Source organism: Passer domesticus, chromosome Z (genome assembly GCF_036417665.1).
Source record: "Passer domesticus isolate bPasDom1 chromosome Z, bPasDom1.hap1, whole genome shotgun sequence".
NCBI lineage: Eukaryota > Metazoa > Chordata > Aves > Passeriformes > Passeridae > Passer > Passer domesticus.
This window is the reverse complement of record NC_087512.1, coordinates 62,974,575-62,998,040: the sequence shown is the minus strand read 5'-3', so window position 1 is coordinate 62,998,040 and position 23,466 is coordinate 62,974,575. Positions and strand designations below refer to the sequence as shown.

At 37.7% G+C, this 23,466-nt stretch overlaps 1 protein-coding gene and 1 long non-coding RNA gene across 11 annotated transcripts in view; one reads left to right on the top strand and one right to left on the bottom strand.

Moving 5' to 3' along the window:
- TRPM3 (transient receptor potential cation channel subfamily M member 3) overlaps window positions 1–23,466 on the bottom strand; it is a 404,729-nt gene that overhangs the window by 207,148 nt on the left and 174,115 nt on the right. The gene's annotated exons all lie outside the window — the stretch shown is intronic.
- LOC135291031 (uncharacterized) lies at window positions 17,029–17,880 on the top strand. The gene is made up of 3 exons (XR_010353903.1): window positions 17,029–17,134; window positions 17,578–17,653; window positions 17,775–17,880. It is a non-coding gene; the product is annotated as an uncharacterized LOC135291031 (long non-coding RNA).

Genomic DNA, 23,466 nt, shown 5'->3' with positions numbered 1-23,466 from the left:
CAGATTTGTTTAGTGTTCTTTGTTGGTTTTGTGACATAAGTGGGCACAGAAAGTGCACAGTCGTTCCTCATTACATGCTCAGTCCTTCAAAGAAGTGAGCGAATTATTTAAATGACTAAACCTGCACTGAGCACCTGCCTTGAATCACCTCTTCAGACACTACTAAAATACTATCAAACAGTCAAACCTTGCAACTAACTTAAAATAATGGAAATATTCCCTAAGTTCATTTTGTTCAACAGTCTGAATTAGAAAATAATCTTAGATTAAATATGAAAACACTAACACCTTGTGTAACTATATGCTGTGCTTGTATTAAAAACTGATCTCCTCAAAGGTAAGGGAAAAATCCAGAAAATTATCATTGGTCAACCAAATGTCTTTTGCTGGGAAGGATTATATGAACTGTAGGATTGAATGTGTGAATTTTGCAGTGTGGCTGTTAATGTGTCATTGTGAAATGCCTGAGTTTCCTGTATATAATGAGTCATTTGCACACTTCAAGGGAAAGTTGTGTGTCTCAATAGGCTGGAAGATCTGAGGACTCTTCAGCAGAGCTGCAGATGTACAGGTTGATCAGAGGAAAAAGATCAAATGGGAATTACTCCACTGTTCTAAAGGCCTGACCCACACACCTCAAGAGGAAGACTCAAATGATTGAGCTGTGTTTGCATGTGGAGTCAGGGTCAAGGAGACTGATGACTTTGTTTGAAAAGTGTGTTTGTGATCTCTACCAAGGCAACTAGTGGAAAACATAATGATGAAATAGAGAAAGGATGAAGAGACTCTATTGGAGAGTAATCAATGCAGCTCTGCAGATAAAAATAACTCAAAAATATGGTGGAGTTCTGTGACAGATCCAGTGAGCATGTGGGTGAGCAAATAGTGTCAAGGAATATTGTGGGAAGTCTGCTGTGAAGCCATCACGTAAGAGAAGAGAGTCTCCACATCCCGTGTCGAGGTATTAAGCAGCCTCCACAATGTGGGAAAGGTTACAGGCACTGCGAAACCTACTGTGAAATGACCTGGAAATGGGATGCTACACCACACAGAATTACTTTGAACACACAGTTCCTAAAGTCATCTAGGGAACACAGACTTCCTGCAACACTGAATAAATTGGTAGTAAGATGGAAAGCACAAGTATGGCCTGTGACTCACTCTTTCCAGAAAACAAGTATCATCAGCAAGTCAAGTAGAATCTTACAAGTTGTTGGGAAAGAATCTGAGTGCAAAACACAAAATGTTATATAGCTCTAAATAGTAAATTTTTAGAAATATATAGTATAATAATAAAAATAAGGATGATACTAATAAATGACAACAAAGATGACTACAGGTATGAAATACTTTTATAGTGCTACCTAGTAGAAGAGATAAGACAGCTGCCCCAAATAAAGGGGGGAGAGGGAAAAAAGATAAACCCCCAAACATTATCGTAAACATCGTTGAGAAGGCCCTGAGATGGTAATTCCCTATTTCACCTAAAAGCAATTAAGAATTAATAATTTCACTGCAAATGTAAAAACAAAAAGCCTCCTCCAGCTAGTATTATTTAAACTGTAAACCACTTTGATACAGTATGTTAAATGAAATAATTAAAGATGGATGAGTTAGAAGATAAATAAAATTATAATTTAATGAAGGAGACCATGAATGTCTCTATGCAAAGTTATCTAAACCACACTGCTCTGGAAGATGCTCCTTACTGACCCATTAAACTGTTGTCTATCATAAGCCTGAGGGATCCATAAAGAAAAATAATTTTATAGTTGTCCTACTTTTAATATAACTTCCTTTTGTAACTGCTGCTGCTTATCATTCTCACACAGAATATTCTTCTTGTAGACATTCAAAGGTTTTATACCTCAGCCAGTTAGCACAGCGCTGTAGAAATCAAGAGATCTTGATGCTGGTTCTGACTCTGCCCAAGGGGTCTTTGTACAAAGATCTCATTTGCTCCGTCAACTTACTGTGATTGCTGATCTGTGATTATTTTTAGCTCTAACTCAGTTTTTCATAAAAGCTTATTACTTAGAACTTTTTGCCTATTGCACCTGAGCAGTTGTTACAACACCCTCTAAACTGTGGACTGGACGCAGTGACCAGTCCCTTAATTGGGATGTATTCATACCAAAATACTTAATGGAAATGTAAGAGAGGCTTGGACTTGTATTACTCCTAAAGCCCTATCATCTGGCAATAATTAATTCTGAGCTCTAAAAGAGCTAAGAATAAGCTAAGAAATAGTAAAGGGCTTTTTCGAAGGAGGATCACTTGTAACAGTGTCCCTTGTGATGAAGAAAGAAGAGTTCAGAGGCAAACCACAGAAACTGGATTGCTGGTCAGGTGGGTGAATAGCTTGGCCTTGTGCTTTATTTGTTTCTTCAAGTGTGGTCTTCCTGTCTAGCACTGTACCTTTTCAAGAACAGCTTCATGTGCCAATATATGTGTGTGCTAAACAAAGTGTACTGTTAGGATGAAGACACCTGAAAGCACCTCCTTAATACATCACATCTGTTTTGAAAAGGGCTGTTTCCTTCAGACCTTGTAATGAAAGTCATAAAACATGGATTTGTAAAGAGCTATCAACACACACACATATTCCAAAAAGGAAGGAAGTGGCGGAAGGAAGTGGCGGAAGTGGTGGAAGGAAGTGGCAGAAGTGGCGGAAGTGGCGGAAGGAAGGAAGGAAGGAAGGAAGGAAGGAAGGAAGGAAGGAAGGAAGGAAGGAAGGAAGGAAGGAAGGAAGGAAGGAAGGAAGGAAGGAAGGAAGGAAGGAAGGAAGGAAGGAAGGAAGGAAGGAAGGAAGGAAGGAAGGAAGGAAGGAAGGAAGGAAGGAAGGAAGGAAAATGGAGGGAAAGAGGGAAAGAAGGGAGGGACGGAGGGAGGGAAGAAAATTTGAAGCAAATAGAATGAAGTAAATATTAAATAATTCCCCCACTAAAATATGATCACTATCTGCAAGCGATATTTGAGCGAAAATATTTTTTAAATAAAACATGCAAAATCACAGCTTACTTTACTCAAAATTGCTACACAGGTATCTTAATAACGATTTGAAAATAAGGACAAAATCTGGCTTTGATATGCAATATGTACTTCTCCATGACTGAACTGATCTATTTAACTTCATTGTGCATTCTCTACTTTTGTTTTCAGTATTACGCTTTTTCTCCTGCTCCAACAAACAGCTCAGTACGATTTGCATCTAGCTTCAGCAGCTGCACATTTGTGCATTGATGGGTAACAAATATGGAAGAGATACAACAAAGAGGTCTTGTGATTGCTTGCATGAAGAGATGAGGTGAGCCTGACCACAAAGGGGTAAAGTAGCAGCCAGCAGTGGTGTAATCACTGCAGGGTGTGTTCTTGCTTCAACACTGCTGTATCACAGAGTTCACCAGGTTACTGGGCCCTCCGGAGATTGCCTACACATGGTCATAAGAAGGGTAAAACTGATTCTGAAAAGACTAAAGGAGAATCAGATCTACTTCAAAGAACTCACACCCACATCAACTGATGAGATATCTATGTCCAGAGAAAGCATTTTCTAGGCTAATGTCCATTACTTCCTTCAGAGCTGAAATAAAACTGGTAAATAACAGCAGTTGTGATGAGATCAGTGTAATAACATCAAGACAAATAACACGCTGTTATCTCAGATGGATCTAAAATTATTAAACCAGAAGGAAGAGGGGTAATTTATTTATCTTTATATGCAATGCAACACTTCAAACATCTGCAATATCACCACATTAATCTTCTTTTCAGTGCAAATAATTTCTCTTAATTTTCATTTTTAATAAGTACTGCTTACCCTCTTAATGTTACTCAGAGATTTTCGGTAGAAATACTATTGATGAAAAGAAGTAATTTTACAGCAGAAGTGCTGGAAGGTTTTTGACAATTGTGGTAAGACTGTCCTTGAAATTTGATTATTTTTAAAAGGTGGCTGCACACTCCCCACATTGAATAACTCAGATGTAAGACACTATTGTACTGATTTATTTTTTAATTTGTACTGATTACATGAAATTAATGAGTGGAACAAAAGCTATGCACTGTCTCTCATCCATTCTCCAGGTCACAACAACTACAGCCTTTGATTACGCCTCTTCTCTGCCATCATTGTTAATCTGACATAAAATTACTAGAATAAAATGTGAGGTTTCTTGTGATTCTCATATGAATATTTGAGGGATAGGGTAATTAAGAGGATTCCAGACCACACTTCTGATTTTTTGAACGCTAATATTAACTCTGATTAACTATTTCAGAATGGAACTATCTCTGTTTATTTAACAATTAATTTAACTCTTAATATTTCATTTTCCTGTATTTGTATGAAGGAGCTAGTTAGCAAATGCAGTGATTTGCTTTCTTTTCTTCAGCTGTCTAATACAAGCTCAGACATAAACAACTTCTCCTTGGGAGAAGGGTAGGCATCTATCCAGGGCCTTCAGCAAAATTATACAAAGAATGTGTCAGAAACAGATGCTCTGGTTTTTGGGGTTTTTTTTGCTAATATGATGGTTTGGCCCTGGCTGGAAGCCAATTGCCCACCAAATCCACTCTATCACTCCCCTCCTCAGCTGGGCAGGAAAGGAAAAATGTAACAAAAAGCTCATGGGGCAAGACAAGGACCAGGAGAGATCAGTCACCAATTACTGCTGAAGCAAAACAGACTCATCTTGGGAAAATTAATTTTATCAAACTAGAGTAGGATAATGAGAATTGAAAATATAAAACTTCAAAGACCTTCCCCTCACACTTCCTTTTGTCCCAGGCTAAATTTCACTCACATTTTCCACCTCCTGACCCTGGTGGCACAAAGTGACACAGAAAGGGCCATGGTCACATTGATTATGCTGCTCCTTCTTCCATGGAACAGCATAATGCCATGGTCACATTGATTATGCTCATCACATTGCGTCTGCTGCTCCTTCCTCCTCATGGGGAGGACTCTCCACACTCCTCCCCTACTCCAGCATGGGACTCTTCCCATAGGAGACAGTCCTCCATGAACTTCTTAAATGTAGTCCCTCCCATGGGCTGCAGTTTTTACCAAACTGCCCCAGCATGGGTCCCCTCCCATGGGGTCAGACCTTCAGGCACAGCCTGCTTCAGCACGGGTCCCCCATGGAGCCACAAGTCCTACCAGGAAACCTGCTCCAGCATGGGCTCCTCTGCAGGACCACAGGTCCTGACAGGGGTCCGCTCCAGCATGGGCCACCCGCAGGTTCACAGCCTTCTTGAGGCACCCTGCTGCTCCAGTGTGAGGTCCTCCATGGCTGCAGTTGGATATGGACTTCACCATGGAACTCCATGGCTGCAGAGGCACAGCTGCCTCACCATGGTCTACACCCTGGGCAGCAGGGAATCTCTGCCAGTCCATCTCCACTGACCTGGGTGTCTGCAGACTTCTTTCCCTTCCATATTCACCTTCCTCGCCTTCGGCTGCTGTTGCACTGCCGTGTTTTTTCTTCTTAAATACATTATCCCAGAGGTCCTACCACTGTTGTTGATGGGCTCAGCCTTGGCCAGTGGTGGGTGTGTCCTGGAGCCAGCTGGCACTCGCTCTAGGGCACATGGAGAAAACTTCTAGCATCCTCTCACAGCAGCCACCCCACTGGCTGCCCTGCTATAAAAATCTTTCCATAAAAACCTAATATAGCTAGATGATAAGAGTATATAATTAGTGAATTTTTCAGCTCTCCATCTTAAATCCCTACTGCACCATGCAATGCATGCAAATATGAATGTACAGAACAGACTCCCAGTTACCACAGAGTCCATTGAAGGATCCCCTCCTGACAGTTCCGATATATTATGCAGAAGACTACTGGCTGTACAATTTAAGATTACTCAGGACACAATTGTTCCTTTACTCCTCCCCCACCTTTATATACTTCAATGATTTGAGTCTTAAGAAACGAGCAGCTCCACACTCTACACTCACAAAAGCACAACCCAAACTACTTCAAATGGATGATGAAGACAAGGAAACAGCATCACAGCTATCTCTGTGAAGCCACTGAGTGTGGTTATGGAAGCTGAAGTGAGATTAGAAAGTCACTGGAGAAGTAATACCAACTATAAAGTTAACTGTACTAGAAATGTACTGGAGGAGACTGTTACATGAGGACCTCAGGCAGGCAAAGACTGACCTAGAGAGGGAGTGAATAAGCTAAAAGGAAGGGGGTTGTTTTATCCTTTTGAGCCTTAAAGGAAAAACAGGCATGTTGAACCTGAGGAGTTTCAGCTCCATAAAGAGAAACTCTGCATGTCCACACAGTTACACTTTGACTTCTGTAATTGACCAAGTGAAGTAAGAGATATCTTTAAATTCAAGCTTTGCCTAGATTGCTATTTTTGGCATTAGAAACAATAACAGCTTGCTCACCAATGAGTGCAATTATTTACCTGTGTTTCAGTTGGAATTTTTAAGCCTCTTTAATTGATGGTGAAGGACATCCTTTTATGAAGGAAGGCTTTGAATATATCCCACTGATTTTCAATGTATAATATTCAGCCAAAGAATGTTGAGTTCACATTGTGCATAATGTGAACTGTCTTCACTTACATAAATAATGGAATTCTTTTTCTCACCATTAAATCCTATGTCTACTCACACCAAACATTAAAAACGTCTATTATATTTTTATTTATTTATTCATTCTCATTTTATTTACTTAGTACTCTTAAGTCAAACATCACTTCCTCGGCTATGAAACATGCCATAACAATGTAATTTTGTGTTGTCACCCTCAGTGCTAAGACCCTATATGTTTTGCACAGCTGTAGTGAGTTGACTTTTGATTTGTGCTAGTAGTGACAGATAATAGGTATTTTTCCCTTCCAGTGATAAATATAGCCTAAGTACATACTTAGTTTGAAAAATGCACTGACATTTTTCAGGATAAAAGGTTCTCTACAAGCACAGAATATTGCATGCAACACTACATTTCTGTCATGGCAATTATTAGGCTTACATTATTATTGCCTTAAATGAAACATGACTATTTTGCCACAAAATGCAATGAGAAAAAATTTTAGTCTGGAAGATTAGATTGGGCTTGCAGTCAAAAATAATAATCAGAGCTTACCATGTGATGTTTTTCAATTTTCTGTATGACAAAAACAGGAGACTAAAATTGTTTTTTGTACTTTCCTGAGGGCATTACGTCCCTCCAAAAATAAGGGCACTGATTTTTCTAGGCATATATGCAAGAGGAAATAACTGGTAAAGAATGGCCAGAAATATAGATCTATTATTTTAGTGCACCATACACAAGGCAATAATTTTTGTTATAACTATTGTGGACAATTTTACCAGTCCAAAACAAAATAAACCAACAGACATGCAAATTTAATATTCAAATTTAATTTGCAATAGCCATTTCTTGCCTTGCCAAAAAGGCAGTTTACCCAAAACAGGAAAAGAAAATTGACCCTCCAACTGTTCTGAAGATAATCAAAAATAAATTCCTTTAAATTGAATTGGGAAAAAAAGGTGTGATAATCTCCACAGAACTATAAGAAACAAAAATAAACTAAACAAATACCTTAGCTGCACACTCTGAATATGAATTTAGATGCATTAGTAACACAGGTGTACACGCTTAGAATTCTGTTTATATGAAGTTTGATTTCACTACTACAGTAAAAAATAAATTTTTTATATTTATCTGCTAGTCTTGCCTAGAAGAATGTTTTTCTAGATACCTGATTAAAACAGTAGTTTATTATGAAAGTATCACCTCAAACAGACATATCCCTTGTCTTTTCAATTCATATGTCACATCTCTAAAATGTAATTTCATTTCAGACCAGTTGCTAAAATCAAACAGCTTTTTAAAATAATTTGACTTAGTTATCTTTTAGTCCAGACCTAGTTAATTGAATGAACCCATATTAATTGACTAAATATAAAATTAATTATAAAATTGACAAATAGTTTCTTTAACAGGAATATCAGGTGAGTTTATAAGGTCAGCCTGGTAACAGGCAGCAATTTATACATTAATTAGCAGCTGTGGGACAAAGAATAAAAAGGCATGAAATGTAACCGTCATATTGAGAATATGCAGCTTGGTGATGTTTCTTTGAGAGAGATAATATCAGCTTTTCTCTTGCTCTAAACACACCAGAGTTCCTACTTTTCACTTCTATAACAGTTTCCTCTCTTACCATGTACATTTTCAGTCATCAGTTTAGTCCCAAGAGATACAAGATTATTATCTACGTGTAACACAGCATTTATTATAAGTCTTGGTCCCCTGTATTCCCCTGTTGTCATCACTTTGCCTGATTTTAACATTAATTGATAAGCAGGTATTGTTATGTATGTGATCTGTGGAGATTGGCTCCTTTCGACAAGGGTTAAACCACTGTGTTATTAAGAGATACACATGGCAACAACTAGATCTGATTAGAAGAAAGTAGTATTTAAAGACATTTTAAAGGAATAAATAGCCTGTTTGACAGAACTCTGTTTCTACTCTATGGATGGCCATTCCATCAGACACTCCTCAAAGAGTTTAGACATTACACTCACAGCAGAGTGGATTTATTTTGGACAGATATGGTCACGTGTTTCAGTATCCCTTAGGGGAATTTCTCTCCTAAAGTGTGTAATAAAATGGAAAGAGCAAAGCATCAAAGACCACTACTAGAATATGCACACAAAGATATACACAGACACACAGTTACGTATCTCATTCTGCAAGTTTTCAGCAGGTCTGAGTCAGCCAGTAAAAGGATCTTAGCCCTGTGAGGCTTTGATCATCAACCCAAAAATACAATCTAAAAATTATAATCAGCAGAGACATAAAGTAATAATTGCAACTAAAGAATTTCAAAGCTGTCCTGATGCCAAAATGGTTTAATAGACACTGAACAGTTTTGTGGGCAATGCACATTTTTCAAGATCTTTTTTTCCACAGAAAATGCTGAGGAAAAAAAAAAAAGGCTAAATTAGTCTAGTCTATATTTGGATTACTGCTGCTTGCCCAGATGATTGAAAAGCCAGAAAAAAAATGGGTTTGACCACTGGATGTCACTCTCGACTTAAACCTTGTTACATTAACTATGTTTCTGGCAAAAGGAAATTCTGGATTTTTCTGTCATTGGGTCTAAATTGCAGCGTGGCTGAACCTTCAGAGGGATGACTGAAGGCTGAAACTGCTGCTCTGCCAACAAATTCCTGAATAATCTTACTTAGTGCTTCCTGGATTTTGCCTCTGTTTTCCAATCTGCAAATCAGTAGTAAAATGAAACCACACTTTTTTTTTTTATCTCTAGGAGATAGAGGATTAAGATTAAGAACTAATAAAACAGAAGAACTGTGGCTGAGAAGCACTGTGAAAATACTGTTACTAACACATACATAATCTAGGAAATGTAATTTTTACAATGCTATGGTAGTATATTATAGTACAGAATTACAGAAGGGTTTGTGTTTTAAAGAACCTTGGAGATCCTCTCGCTCCAACCTCCCTGTCAAGTGCAGGCACACCTTCCTCTAAGACCAGGCTTCTCAAAGTCCCATCCAACCTGGCCTTGAATAATTCTCCAGGGATGGGGCATTCACAGTTTCCCTGGGCAACCTGTGCCAATGCCTCCACATCCACACAATAATGCCCTGCTTATGTCTAACCTAAAACTACCCTACTACTACTACTGTAGAACTACTTTTCAGGACTCTTTGAGTACTCTTGTCTACTACTGTACTTTCCTATAAGTAACATGCATTTTTGAACAGCAGACAGTCCCACTTTCAGTCAGAGTAAATATATAAAACTAGAATATAATGTTTCATTAAATAATAGAGGGTTTTTTTTAAAGATCTGATGGCTATTAAATGAAATATTCATTTGACAATTGAAAATCAAAATCTCTGTCATATTCAATTCAGTAATTTTACTAAATTTTGTTGGAAACACAATATATAACATATATAATGTATATAATGTATAACGGTCACAATGCCAGTGTAGAATTTTTGTGAGATTTACCAGAACTTACTTACTGGACCTTACTGGAGAACTTCTCTGAGGAAATTTCTGAGTGATTTCCCATTAGATTGGGGCCCTCTTGAAGGGCCCTCAAGGAGAGTCTTGGATGGCAAATGTATTGCAGGTGGTCCCTAAGCAGGAGTCAGGCCTTGCAGTATCAAAAACCATGCCCCACTCTGCCTCAAGCCCTGGTTCTCACATAAATTTAGAGCTCCTCACATGCTAGTAGTCCATTATTTACCAGGATTTTCAATGAGATTTATTTTTTCTAAAGAATCCAGGTTTTGTTTCTGTAACTGTTCTCCACAAACAGAGAAGACAAGGCAAAATCAGGTGGGGTCCATGGTGACCCCTCCTGACTGGGGTCCTGAAGTATCAGCAGGAGAGCAGCCTGCCCCACCAACAGTCCTGAGATCCACTGTCACTGCATCCTTGCAGTGGGAGGCTGTGGGACTGTGCACAACAGACCCACAGGACTTCATGTTGGGAAGAATGTTTTGGGCTTGTAAAAGATTTGTTATAGGATGTTCAGCAGAAGGACCAGGAGGGACCTGGCTGGATGGGGAGGAAATAAGCATGGAGGAGAGCCAAAAGAGCATGCTGTACAGCCAAAAAAAAGCGGGGGGAGGGTGTAAAGGGACCATTCAAGTGCAAACAGGAGTGGTCAGGACACTTATCTTACGTGGACTGTGCCTGATCAGTGTGATCTGCTTTGTCTTCTCACTAAACCCCATTTCTAACTCTTCCCTTGGTGAAGGGACCCTATTCTGCCTGGGTCTGGGCAAATCTACATGGCAAGCAGCTGACATGGAAACTACTGATCGTGGGGCCTGATCTGTCTTTGGAAAATGTACATGAAGACAACATTTTCCTCTTGCTTTCCCCCAGTATTATAAAATGGAAAAGGCTTTTGAGCATACTGAAGCCATTTACAGGAAAACTGACTTCAATAGTGTTAGTCTGTTAGAATCACAGGTATTCCCACTTACAGCTTCCTGCATGTAAGAATGAATTTATTATCAATAAGCAAAACAAAGAAATGTGAAGCCACAACTCCATAATAGTTTTCTTTGTGTCAAAAGCTCACAGTTAATTTAGGACTATTAAGAGATGTACATATAAAGACAAAACTCTAATGATGGTCCCAAGCAGCCAGCATCATCCTTCAGCATTTGGTGTCTTCTCCTACTTCCTGCTTAGTGCAAACACATTCAACAATATGTTTGCTTTAAGAAATTAACCATGGCTTAAAACATGACGAAGTCTTTCCTAGCAAGTACCCTGCAGGTATTATTCAGTGGTAGTGATGAGGACGGGGTTAAACACCCCACTTAATGGGAGATATTTTGTAGGGAAAGTGAACAAACTCATTGGAAAAATGGGCAGTAAGCCAGAGGTTAAGGAAAACAGGTGGAACCAACTACTCCTTTTGCTACAGACCTAACATACAGAAATACCAAACATGTAAGTCTGTTTCCTTGTATTTCTCATTTCCAAAGAAAATTCTATTTAAATTTCTTTCTAAAATACTAGCAGCCCTACTTTTTTCTGACAGCAACTTCTCAAAACTGGCTCTGAAATGAAAATATTAATATATCCTATTCACACTAGTCTTCTGTGAATGAAAGACTCCGAAGTTTAAACTTCTCTTCCATTTCCTGTTTATTCACTTTCTCTTCTCTCAAAGTGCAGAAATCCTATTATGAGTCTAAAATGATAATTTCCTATGCAACATTAATAAGCAGTCTAGTGGATGACATTATCTGCCCTGGAACAGTCATTGCATTTGATACATGCAAATAATTACCTTACCTATAAAACCATATATACGCAAAAGTCCAAACTGGTTGAATGATCTGTTAATCACTAATAGTATGACCAGCTTTTTTTTCCTAAAATCAGGCAAAAAATTGTTTTTCTTTCACATGGAACAACAGAGATTTCTTATAATGGCAGATTTCCATGGAGAGCATATGTAAATTTTGTCAGTTTGAATTTTCTAACTCCTGGGCAATGAGATTTGCTTGCTAATTTAACATTGGGAGCAACAATAGCAACAACAACAACAAAAAACCCAAACCAAAACAGATGAAAAAACCTCCCAACAACAAAAAAAACCCAGCAAAAAAACCCCAAAAACCACTATTAACCACCAACCAAAAGAAAAGAAATAAAAAAGGCAAGCCCAAATAAAAATAGAATAAATTCCCTATCATTTATAAAGAAGAAATAGTTGAAGCTGCACGGTACTGCCATAGATGGTGTGGTAACTACCTTCTTCTGTGTTTCCTAGCTTCTACAGGATCCCAACAAGTGAACAACATGACAAGCCACTACCATCAGTCAAATCAAGGATTCCAAGGCACGCATACCATTTTTGTGTCCTTACAGACCTAAGCATGAGATATCTTGACACAGCAGTATCTACAGAAAACATAAGAATTATTTCAATCTGGCTGTAAAGCTTGTTTGTTTATGCACGTGTTGTGGTGTCAAGCAGATTACTCACCCAAGGATGGCGCATTGAAGCATCAGCCCCAAACTTTACATTCACTCTGGTTTACACCTTTTATGTTAAACTTGTGTGTCAGCTTGAAGACATCTCATCTTCTACACATAAAAGCACTACTTCATTGAAATAAAGGAAATCTGAGTGCTAAATACCCCTTGTGTGCCTCTAAATGAAACCTAATTTTGCATTTGATAACTGTCTATCATTTAAAAAAATTATCTCCATAGGCACTATCTTCTATTTGCTAGCAGTCTTACCTCCCATCTCCTGGCTGAATACAAGATGGGATTTGCCATATGTTTCCATTTGAGAACTTAAAGGTTGTGGCTGGTACCATGAAGTTTAATTTAATATTAATATTATACACCTACCAAATGAGGAAAGGAGAAAGTCATAAGCAGATCATCAGAATGCCCCTCAGTGTGCTAAAATCTAAGCAAGAAACTGAGATGTGACATGAACTAAACGGCTACAGTGAACTCAGAAATGAATGCACAGGCTATGGAAAGAGAAATGGAATAAGAAAAATATATTTCCTGTTTCTACGCATGAATACAATACCCTTGTATTTGTTAGGTTGTATTTCACTGCTGGCCTCTAAATGATTTGAAGCTTTTTAATTTGATACTAGTAGGAGGCATGAAAACAGAACTGGAAAAGAAGCAGGATCAGAGTATGTATAAAGATTTTGATTCACAAGCACTGGCTTAACATTGCGCTTCAACAAATTTTAATTAAATTACTGTTGCTTACAGCTGATCTTAATCCTATCAAGAATGTAATAAAGAATGGCTTTATATAAAGCAAAGTACCTTTAACTCCTTTTGAGTTAACTACACAATGTGTAAGTTCAAGATATTTCCCATTCAAGAAGTAAGTTTTAGAAGATATTTTGTTATTTCTGAAGGCTAGTATCTTATATTTTCAGGAAGAAAAAAAAATATTGTTTTCTATAGCTCTCTACTGCTTTTGATAAAAAATACCAAATAAAGAATACTAGATAAAATAAATAAATACCAAATAGCATTTTGCTCAAAGAAAAAACTGATTATCGCCATCACCTTAATCATATAAATCCACAAAAAGGAAAAAAAAACAAACAAAATAACAAAATTAGAAAAGGAGTACACATCATTAGCATATTCAGCACTTCCAACCTTTCCAACACCAAGAAGGCAAGTATTCTGCCATGGCTTAAGGAAGCTGCACTTCTACTACTTAAAGAATTTACTCGCCCTGTAGGTAAACTCCTGTATTACACTATAAAATCCACTGGCCAATACCAGATCCATCAATTCTCGTGCATTCAGAACAAGCCTTATGCATGTGTTTATCATTCCCCTCAATGTCAGTCACTCTTGATGTTGTGCTGCCACAGTGCTGCTTTCATGCTGGATGAAACTTAAGCTTTCCCACTATTGCAGCAATTTCAGTGGCATGAATCCTGAGTAGAAGAGCAAGGTGAGAATCCAGAAGATCACTCACATATACATGAAAAAATATTTTCTTAGTCTTCAGGGGGTCGATACAACTCAATCCAACTTCCTGGTACTACTGGGGTTTTTTTGAGGTTTGTTTTATTTTGTTTTGTTGTTTTGTTTTGGGGTTGTTTGGTGATTTTTTGGGGGGTTGGTGGTTTTTTTTTGGTCCTTTTTTATAATTAATTTTTTTTAAAATTTTTTTTTGCTTAAATCTGAAGCAGTAATCCAGGTCCCAACTCCACCATACTGTGCTCTCTCTCAAGCATGGGGAAGATGCATTGACGTTATCTCAGAAGAGAGTCTGCCCCATCCCTGCCAGCCACCACTTGCTGCTGGTTTTCAGTATCCACTTGAAGCTAGTTCTCCCACTCCTTAGAGTACTAAAATATTTTAGGAGAGAAAGTCAGATGACAATTCTACGCCTGCAGCCAAGAACAGTTCTTCATACACGAGTAGGAAAAAACAATTAATAACTTTTCATCATGAAATTGTAGTGGAATTTTAAAAATAACTATTGGCAAGACCCATTTACATGAAAATCCAGCCTTTTAGCACACAGCTATTTCTCAGTTACATGCACAAGAACTGTTTATGGAAGTAAGCAGATATTCATTTTCTTCTCTCTTGTATAAGACTGTAAATGAAGAGCAGTCTATGCTAATGATGTTTTGCAACTATCTTGCTGTTGTCTGAGAACTTCACAGATAATGAATTTTCACAAGACTTGTGAAATCAGCAGTTGCATGATCTGTCTGCCAGAGACAGATTCATGCCAACGTACATTTTATTTTGGCATCCAAAAGAGCAAACACTATGGGGTTTGTTTTTTTATTTTGTTTTTAGAACATTTTAACATCACAGAGAGAGCTTTTCTATTTAAAACATACGTTTCCCTTGACTGCAGCTGCAAGTGTTTCACATGTCTGCCTAACAAAGCCTAGATTTTCAAGGCAGTTAGACCAATTCTATTTTGGATTAGTATCCCAAACATCTGTACCTACAGGAAGCCAACAGATAGTCTTCTCGACTTCAAATAGTATTCTTTGTCCTATACAGTGCAGATATGAAAGAATCATAGCAAGAAGGGACTGTTGAAATTTATAACACATAATAACATTCCCTCTTCATGTACAAAGAATTATCTAGTATCTTCAGTAAAGCAAGTAATTTCAAAGAAGTAGTTCAGTCACTCATTGATCTGATGATGCCAGATGAAACCCTACTAAACACTTCTCATACTAAGTATATTTTCATACCGTGTAGTAAATGGACTCTTGTCTCAGTGAGTATTTAGTCAAGACCTTTTCAACTCAACCCAGAAACAGTGAATAAATTATATTTATTAGAAATTTCATGAAAAATACCAATTATCTACTGCTGGGGACTCTGGTATGTTTTGCCTACTCAACATCTGTGTTGTTAGATTAAAATGTTCTTTGGGGCACAGACTGCTTTTATGCCTTATGCAACATTCTTCATGCTGAGCAAATAAACAATATACGTTTTGCCAATCCACTATTGGAAAGAAGTTATAATCTAGTAAAGGAATTTTTTTTCTCTCTGGTTTTAAATGGCATAATAGAAGGAAACAAGATTTAGCTGTAATGTTTATTAGAAGAACAACTTTCAGTTCTTTATTGTGATATTTTCAGTTCATATTTAAGCTCTTGCTTAGAACATTTTTAGCTACATTAGGTCTGTTGAGCTAGACCAAGTCAACTTAAAAGCTCAGAACCCAACACAACAGTTCAACTCTTTCTGCTCCACCTTTTTTTTTTTGCCATAAAAGCACTGTCTTTAAGAATTTAAAAAAATCAGATGAATTTCATGTGGCCAGCCAATGTGAAAAAAATCCTTTTTTTTTCCTTCCATGTTTTGCAAACAAAAGAAGGAATAGGATCACTATTAGGCACAGATATGGAAATTACTTTCTGCTGTCATAAATTTTGCATAAGCAATTAAGTTATCCTTGAGAACTGAATCTAGTGGAAGAAATCTCCAACTCCAAAAGCCTGGGATTTTTCTTTATGGGTAGAATAACAAATTCAGCAGTTCCTGCTGGGACCGTGATTATGACCAAAGTGATCTGTGTATGCACAAATATGAGAGAGCTAGTGACTTTGGACTGGGGATGAAAGCATTTTGTTCAATGCTGTTTAAGGACAAATTAGACAAACAGCCAAATCACGGTGTCTTGTGTTGGTACACATTGTCATAAGTGATTTCTCCAGCTCTGTTTGCCATGGGAGGTAAGGGAAAGATAAGGAAAGCAAAAAACTTCTGTTTAGTACTTTGCTATGTTTTACTCCTAGCAAGCAGATCGGCTTGTTACAATGTTTATATATATATATATATAAAATACATACATAGAAATATCATATTTTCTGTATCGCAGAACTTACATACAAGAACACCACATTTAAATGGTATTAAAAAAACCAAACTAACTTAGAAGTACTATAAAAGGGGAAACCAAATAGGAAGTAGCTGACAAGAACCTGTATATTGATGATAGTTCTGTAATGCTCTAAACTGAATTTGAAACAAACTATTACTGTTGGCATTTCTATTTTTGTTCTTCTTACTGCTAAAAATTACAATCTAACAATTGTAATTTTACTGATGGCTGCCTTATAAGAGTGTCTATCACCTGGGAAAATGATGGAATCCACAGAGTAAAGAACATTTTTCCTACCATATAATCTACAAACTGGTGCAAATTTAAAGCTCAGGATGGTACTTTTGGCCTGATTTCCTCTCTACAAATTCAAATTCAATTCAATAAAGTTGCATATAAGATCTTGTAGAATTCTGTATGGAACACTCAGGATCTGCTGTAATTACAGTTACACACTTCCCTGAGAGACTGCATGTGTAATTCAAAGGTGAAGCAGGTTATTGTCTTAGGCAGATTGGCCACTGGCTCATTATGAAAACCACAAGGAATACTGTGACCTAATGGCAGTTGTACCAATAAACTCATAGAGAATGCTCTGCCAATACCCAGACTTCTGTTCTCAAAAGACACAGGCCTTAGGGGATGCTGGTCCTCAAAATCTACTCAAGCCTTTTGTCCAGTTCATCCACTTAGCCTGACTCTGGGAGGAATTTAGGTGACACAGGTATCAGAGGCAGAACAAGACTGAATGGCAGGGTCACAGACTTGATGAAGCTGGGTGGTCAGACATGGCAATTACCTCTACATATAATACAGAGGAAACAAGCTGAAAAGCATAAGGAAAATTAAGAAAACAGAAGGGCCAGGGTTTTTTCATTTTAGAACCTGAATTGCAATTACTAAATGTTACATAAATGTTATTTCTTTGTGACAATTTGGTTTTGTTAGCTAAATCAGTAGTAAAAAGGGATCTGGATATGCAATATTAATCTGCTCTGTGGAAGTTAACTTCAGTATCAGGAAGAATGTGAAAAGCTTAGTACAAGAGCATGTGACATATGAGGAGCAGATAAGGGGATTGGTTTATGCAGACTAAAAAAGGTTAAAGGTGGGAGGTAACTGATGTGCTCCACAAAAAAAAGAAACTTCTAGAAAAGACTGTCACAGTTTGCTCAGAGGCACAGTGAAAGGACAAGAGGCAGTCGTTGCAAGTAGCAATAAGCACAATTCCTAACGTACGAAGGTAAAATATCCTGTTGGGGTCATCAACACAAGGAGAGACTGCCCAAGCAGTACCTCCTTGAAGGTTATCACAGCTCAGCTGAGCAATCTGACCTTATTTTGAAATTTGTTTTGCTTACCAGGGGCCTGGACCAGATGAGCCCCAGATGTCTACAACAGTGGAGAGCTTCTTTCTCATTATGTTCAAGATACTAAGTAAAGTTCTTCACACACATGCATCCAGACAGAGGAAAATAAAAAAGTCTATGGCCCTGGAAGAAGGCAGCAATTCAAATATCAGTTCACTTCTCCAAATACCCCTGGTAACGGATAAGGGAAAAGACATTCTATATTTCTGACATTCAGGATTTTTATCACTAGACAGTTTGAAATCCATGCATGGCTCAATCCACTGTGGATACAGCAACACCAGTAAGGCTGGGGGTAGTGCATAGTTCATGTTGTATGAGTCTGGCTCAGCCTACCAGATGTTTCAGACTAACACTAATCATAAGAAATATGAGATTTTACTTCCTGGGGGAAAAAACCCAAAATCCTGAAAAGCAAAAATCTACTGAGAAAATTAATACAATTGTCAATTCAATACAATTGAATACAATACAACAGATCAGCACATGAAAGCAATGAATGTGAAGACCTTTGTGCAAAACATACATTGGGCCCTGAGATGTTCAGTATTTTGCTTTGTCTTTAAGGGGGGAAAACTTGAAAGTTATCTGCAATGAGAGGATTCACATTTGAGAATGAGCATAATCTATAATTGCAAAATCAGTTTGTTTCCTTGGGCAGGGTACGCTGCTAATATGAATTTTGTTTGAATAGTTAACTGTATTTCCCAATTGTACTTAATTGCATTTTTAAAGTTGTAGCTGTATTTATCTGAGTATGTGTTTTCTTTTACATATTTCTAAGGACTAACAAGTACATTCCTTGTCTTGGTAACAACACTAAGTGTTGTAAAGAATCAAGAAGCAGCCAAGAACACTATATTGTAGCCTGCTCAGAGGGAGAACATCATGCTTTGAAGCAATCACAAGGGAAGGGCAAGCTGAATCCAACATAATTTCCAGGTTTTCCATGACAGCAATAGCTCCCTATATATAAACATAAGCAAATACATTGTAGTAAAAAAATCCAAAAAACCTAACCAAACAACAAAACAAAACACCAAAAAAGTAAAGAAACCAAATCAAACAAAACAACAATAACAAAAACCCCCAAACCCAGAAGAGTAAGTGGGTGGACAAAGAGCAAATTTTCTTCTCTCTTTGTCCTTAGTCTGTGGCAGGATTAGAGAGTAATATTCAAAGAACAACCACTTTTCCAGTCCCTAGTGTACTATTTAAGAGAGAAATATTTCAGATAGATTACACGAACTGCTGCTTAGTTAGTAAAGACAGAGAATCTGAATAATCTCTTAGGGGAATCATCAGCTTTGATTTTCTTTCTACTTCTAGAGGTCATTGCTTCCTACCTCCTGCAATGAAGCACAGCAGTTTTGTAAGGGGCCATTACAGCAAATTATAAAAGAAATCCGGATCCTCCAAATTCATTATCTCCATTTCCCCTGTTACAAAAACTAGTAATCTGAGGAGGCACCAGATCTGCTCTCTGCCCTGGTACAGATGTGAAACAAGATGTTAAATATGGGCTGTAATTCCATGTAAAAACAGATTACCACTCATAGCAAACAAAACATATATCTAAATTATGGGTAAGACATTTTCCCTTTATTCATATAGAAAATATAATTGAACTAAGTCCAAGTATTCAAATAAAATTGATAACTATTTAAGTTTTGTCAGCTTTTCCATTATTATGTGGCACTTCTTTCAGACACAAGACCTCTTTAATTTACTTCTGGTGAAAGAATCAAATTAGTTCTTGCTTTCCCCCTAATGCTATCTGTTACTAATTGCAATCATTCCTTCTAGTGGCATAACATTAAAAAGATGCAGGAAGCCCAATTCCTAAAGCATTTTTAATGCAATTTCCATTCTAGGCAGTATAACGACATTAAAACTCTCTGAGGTACTGTGCAAATGGGTAGAGATGTACTATGCCTACTCTGGCTTCTCAGGGAGAGCGAAAGCAATACAATATTGATGAGGTGGGATCTGGCAATGAAGAAAAGTCCTTTTCTGAAGCAGCCAACAGTTACAAACTAATTCGCAGAGCTAGCTCTCTTCTGACAAATCCCTTCAGTGCAGCTTCCACTGACACAGAAAGTGACAGGCTTAGGAGCTGTGTCTCCAGCACAGTCTCTGCTAAAGTCCTCATGGGCTACCCTGGCAGAAGATAAACAAAACAGAAACACTGATTTTATCTGAACATCGACCCAAACAACATCTGCAGTGTTGCACACACACAGTTGGATTATTTTTTAAATTTTTTTTTATTTTTTAGCGGGGGAGAGAGAATGTTATGAAAAAGTCGGGTCCTGATTAACAGCGTAGGCACGACATTCACTGGGGAGTCCCAGAAGAAGGGGGTCTCCTGGGAAGAGAGAGCAGCTGTGCTGGCAGCTTCTGGCTGCCTGTTGCTCTGGTAGCCAGCAGTGGGACTCCCAGGGCCAGCTGGGGAAAGACAGGGACACAGGCACATCTCTTCTGAGCAGCCTCTGCGGCCAGGGCTGCACTCCCTGAGGAGCAGAAGGCTGCTGACTGCAATATGAAATTGGAGTATGAGCTGCTGGTCGGCAGCTCAGGAAAATCATGCAGATGTTGCTGCCCTGGCAGGCACAGGAGACAGGAAAACACTTGCCTCCAGTGTTACCAAGACAGAAAGTCCCTCACCACTACTTCTGATGATGACCCACTCTAGGGGAAAGAAAAGAAAAGCACCCATTTTATAATTAAATATTAATAAATAATTTATATGTAACAAATTTCAATCACATAATTCTATGTGCAAGAAGAAGCAATGATATCATTTTTTTCACTGCTTTTTCCAACCCTGTTGCAAGAACTTTGCAATCTGACTTGAAAACTTCCCATGCAGAAGCAATAATGTATAGAGAAAACTTTTATACACAACACATATTCAAACTCCTCACCTCAACAAGGGATGACTTGAGTTCATCTTTCAGTTAGACAGTAAAATTATTGAACTGTGTCTGAAACAAATATTCATGATAACCAAAAAACAGCTGCAACTAAAGATAAAAGCTCCCCCTTTTAAAAAAAAGGTGAAAACACAGCCAACTACTTTTATAAGAAATCCACATAAACATGAGAAGATTAGTCAACTCTATAAAGAAAAGAAGTCATGTAGGATGGATAGTGAAGGTCGAGTTTAAGGAGGCAGATTAAACACAGGTGGTTCAGTCAGTTTCATTTAGAGTTTTTACTGTATGCCAAAACCCCTAGTTGTGATACAGCCAAAGGAAGTATGGAAAAGACATCTTGTGTATGAGAGTGAACACCTAAACTACTTGTTTTGAAGAAGAGATTAAGATAGATCACAAATAATAAGTGAAAACTGAAAAAACCATTGAGATATTAAACGAAACTCAAATCCAGTAAAAAAGTAACTAAAATTAACAAAAGATTTTTTTTGCATATACTATGGAAAGAATTATGATTAGATATAATTCAAAATAATTGTACCATTCACTCTTCTGTTAGACATGATTGCTATATATGCACATGATTATGGCTTTGCAATATGCCAGACCTTTACCATGCAGGGTAAAGCTGAAACTTTTCCATTTATATCTCCTGCAAGATATTTTGAAGAGTTGTACAAAGGTGGAAGCATTAGTCAGGGACAGGATGTTATTTGGAACATACCTTTGCTTTCTGACACTTGCATACCTTAACACATAATAATTTTCACCTCACTTTCTATATTCAGACTTACATTTCAATATTTATGAAAAGTTTCACAAGCAAAACCCATACTCACAAACAGAGAAGCTATACATTAGCTTTACCAAACACATAGGATTAACATCATCAGGTTAAGAGGTCTCAAGCCTGTTTAGGACATCTATCCTACAGATTCACTGCCTGCTCCAAACTTTCAGCATGACTCACTTCCCAAAGAGCTGTGCCACATTGTTTAGGAAATGAAAGAAAGGAAAATGCAGGAGTTTTGTTTTTTGTTTTTATGAACAACCCTTTACACACTGAACAGTAATTCCTAGAAATGTGTAGAAATGCTGTTGATGAGCAGCTATCCGAAGCTTCAGCAATCCTCTGGGTACTCTACACCCAGAAGTGTTACCATCCACTTAAGCCTAGCTCTTGTGGATGCACAAAAGGAGATAACAGCACACTACTTTCACTCTCCTCAAATGCCTGTACTCCTGTGTGATTAAACACTGTGCTATAACCTACACTGGTGTCCCAGTGGATAAGGTACCAGTTTCTTCAAAAGTGACAAAAGGAGTTTAATACCAGGATAATGAGCAACCAAGAAAAGCTGCTCCCGTGGAAGGCAACATCCCTTCAGTGTTTGAGAAGGAGATGTTTCTCCTTTGCATGTACATTTGGTGAGAGGGAAAGAATACTAATGCAAAGTCCTCTAGGGACACCAGTCAGCAATAAGGTATGAAGCCATCTCACACACATTTACTTCCAAAATCTGCAGCCTTCCTTAACTTACAGACCATGGTCTGGCCTGTAAGTTAATCAGTGCCTAGTATTCTATTTATTAAATAGAAATTAGTATTTCAAACAATATTTCAAATGCCTAAGCACTTGTGAGGACATCTCTCACTGAAAGGCTCTATAAAAAGACCTTTGCAGATAGAGAAAACGAAAACTTTGTATAAGATGCACAGTATCTTTGTGTTATTCAGAATGCTATGAAAGAATGAGAGTGAATCGTAAATATTTATGTAGCACAACCTGTCTTGCCAAAAACCCCCAAAAACATCAAAACTGAACAAAACACAGAAAGCCCCAAGATATGAGTGAGATCAGCAGAAACCAGGTGGGCTGACTGAGGGATGTGTTCCAGTATTGCTGGCTGGTATATGTTTTACATGCTATGAGAGATCATAAATGATGGATAAAATTTTATCTCACATGAAGGACACTGTAGCAGTTCACTTCTAATTCCATCTGTTTTGCATTTAACTTTCACTCATGAAACAAGCAGTTAAAATAGCTTTCCTGTTTCTAGGTGTCTTTGAAATATCTGTTTGGGTTCCTTTTCATTAGGAACAAAATCATCAAGAATTCTGCGCTAGTAATTTTTAAAAAGTGTCATAATCGTCTCTAAAACCATTTATGGATTTAGATGTAAGAATTTCTGTGGGAAGTTAAATCATTACTAGGTTTTGAGTAAAAGAAAAGGACAGTAGAAGAAGCAAGAATTTCCAAAATAAAGGATCAATGAATCTTAGAAAATAGACTTGAAAAGCACCTAATAGCCTTCTTTTCCTTGCAATTTTTAGAGATGGAAGAGAGCTAATGCTCAGTAGCATCTATTCACACTACTGACTTGCACATCTAATTTTTCTTCTCAGCACCCATGACAGAGGCAAAAAGGCTACTCAGATGTTTCATTTGGATTCCAAAGCTTTGTCTGGCCCAAGTCTTCCCTCAACTTCTTTTTGAAATTATTTTGCACTTTTCGTTTCCTTATCAACTGCATGTTGCCTTATTCTGATGATCCCAGATTTCATAGCTAATTCATTTTTCTATGCACCTAAGAATCATTCAGAATAACAAAGATACTTCCCATCTAAGTTGTAAAGAGAGGTCAGGTATAGTATTTTAAAATCCTGATTGAAGCACTTTTCCTGCTACTCTAACATAGCACATAAAATAAATAACTGTACAAAGTGGAACAGTTCTGGTGAGG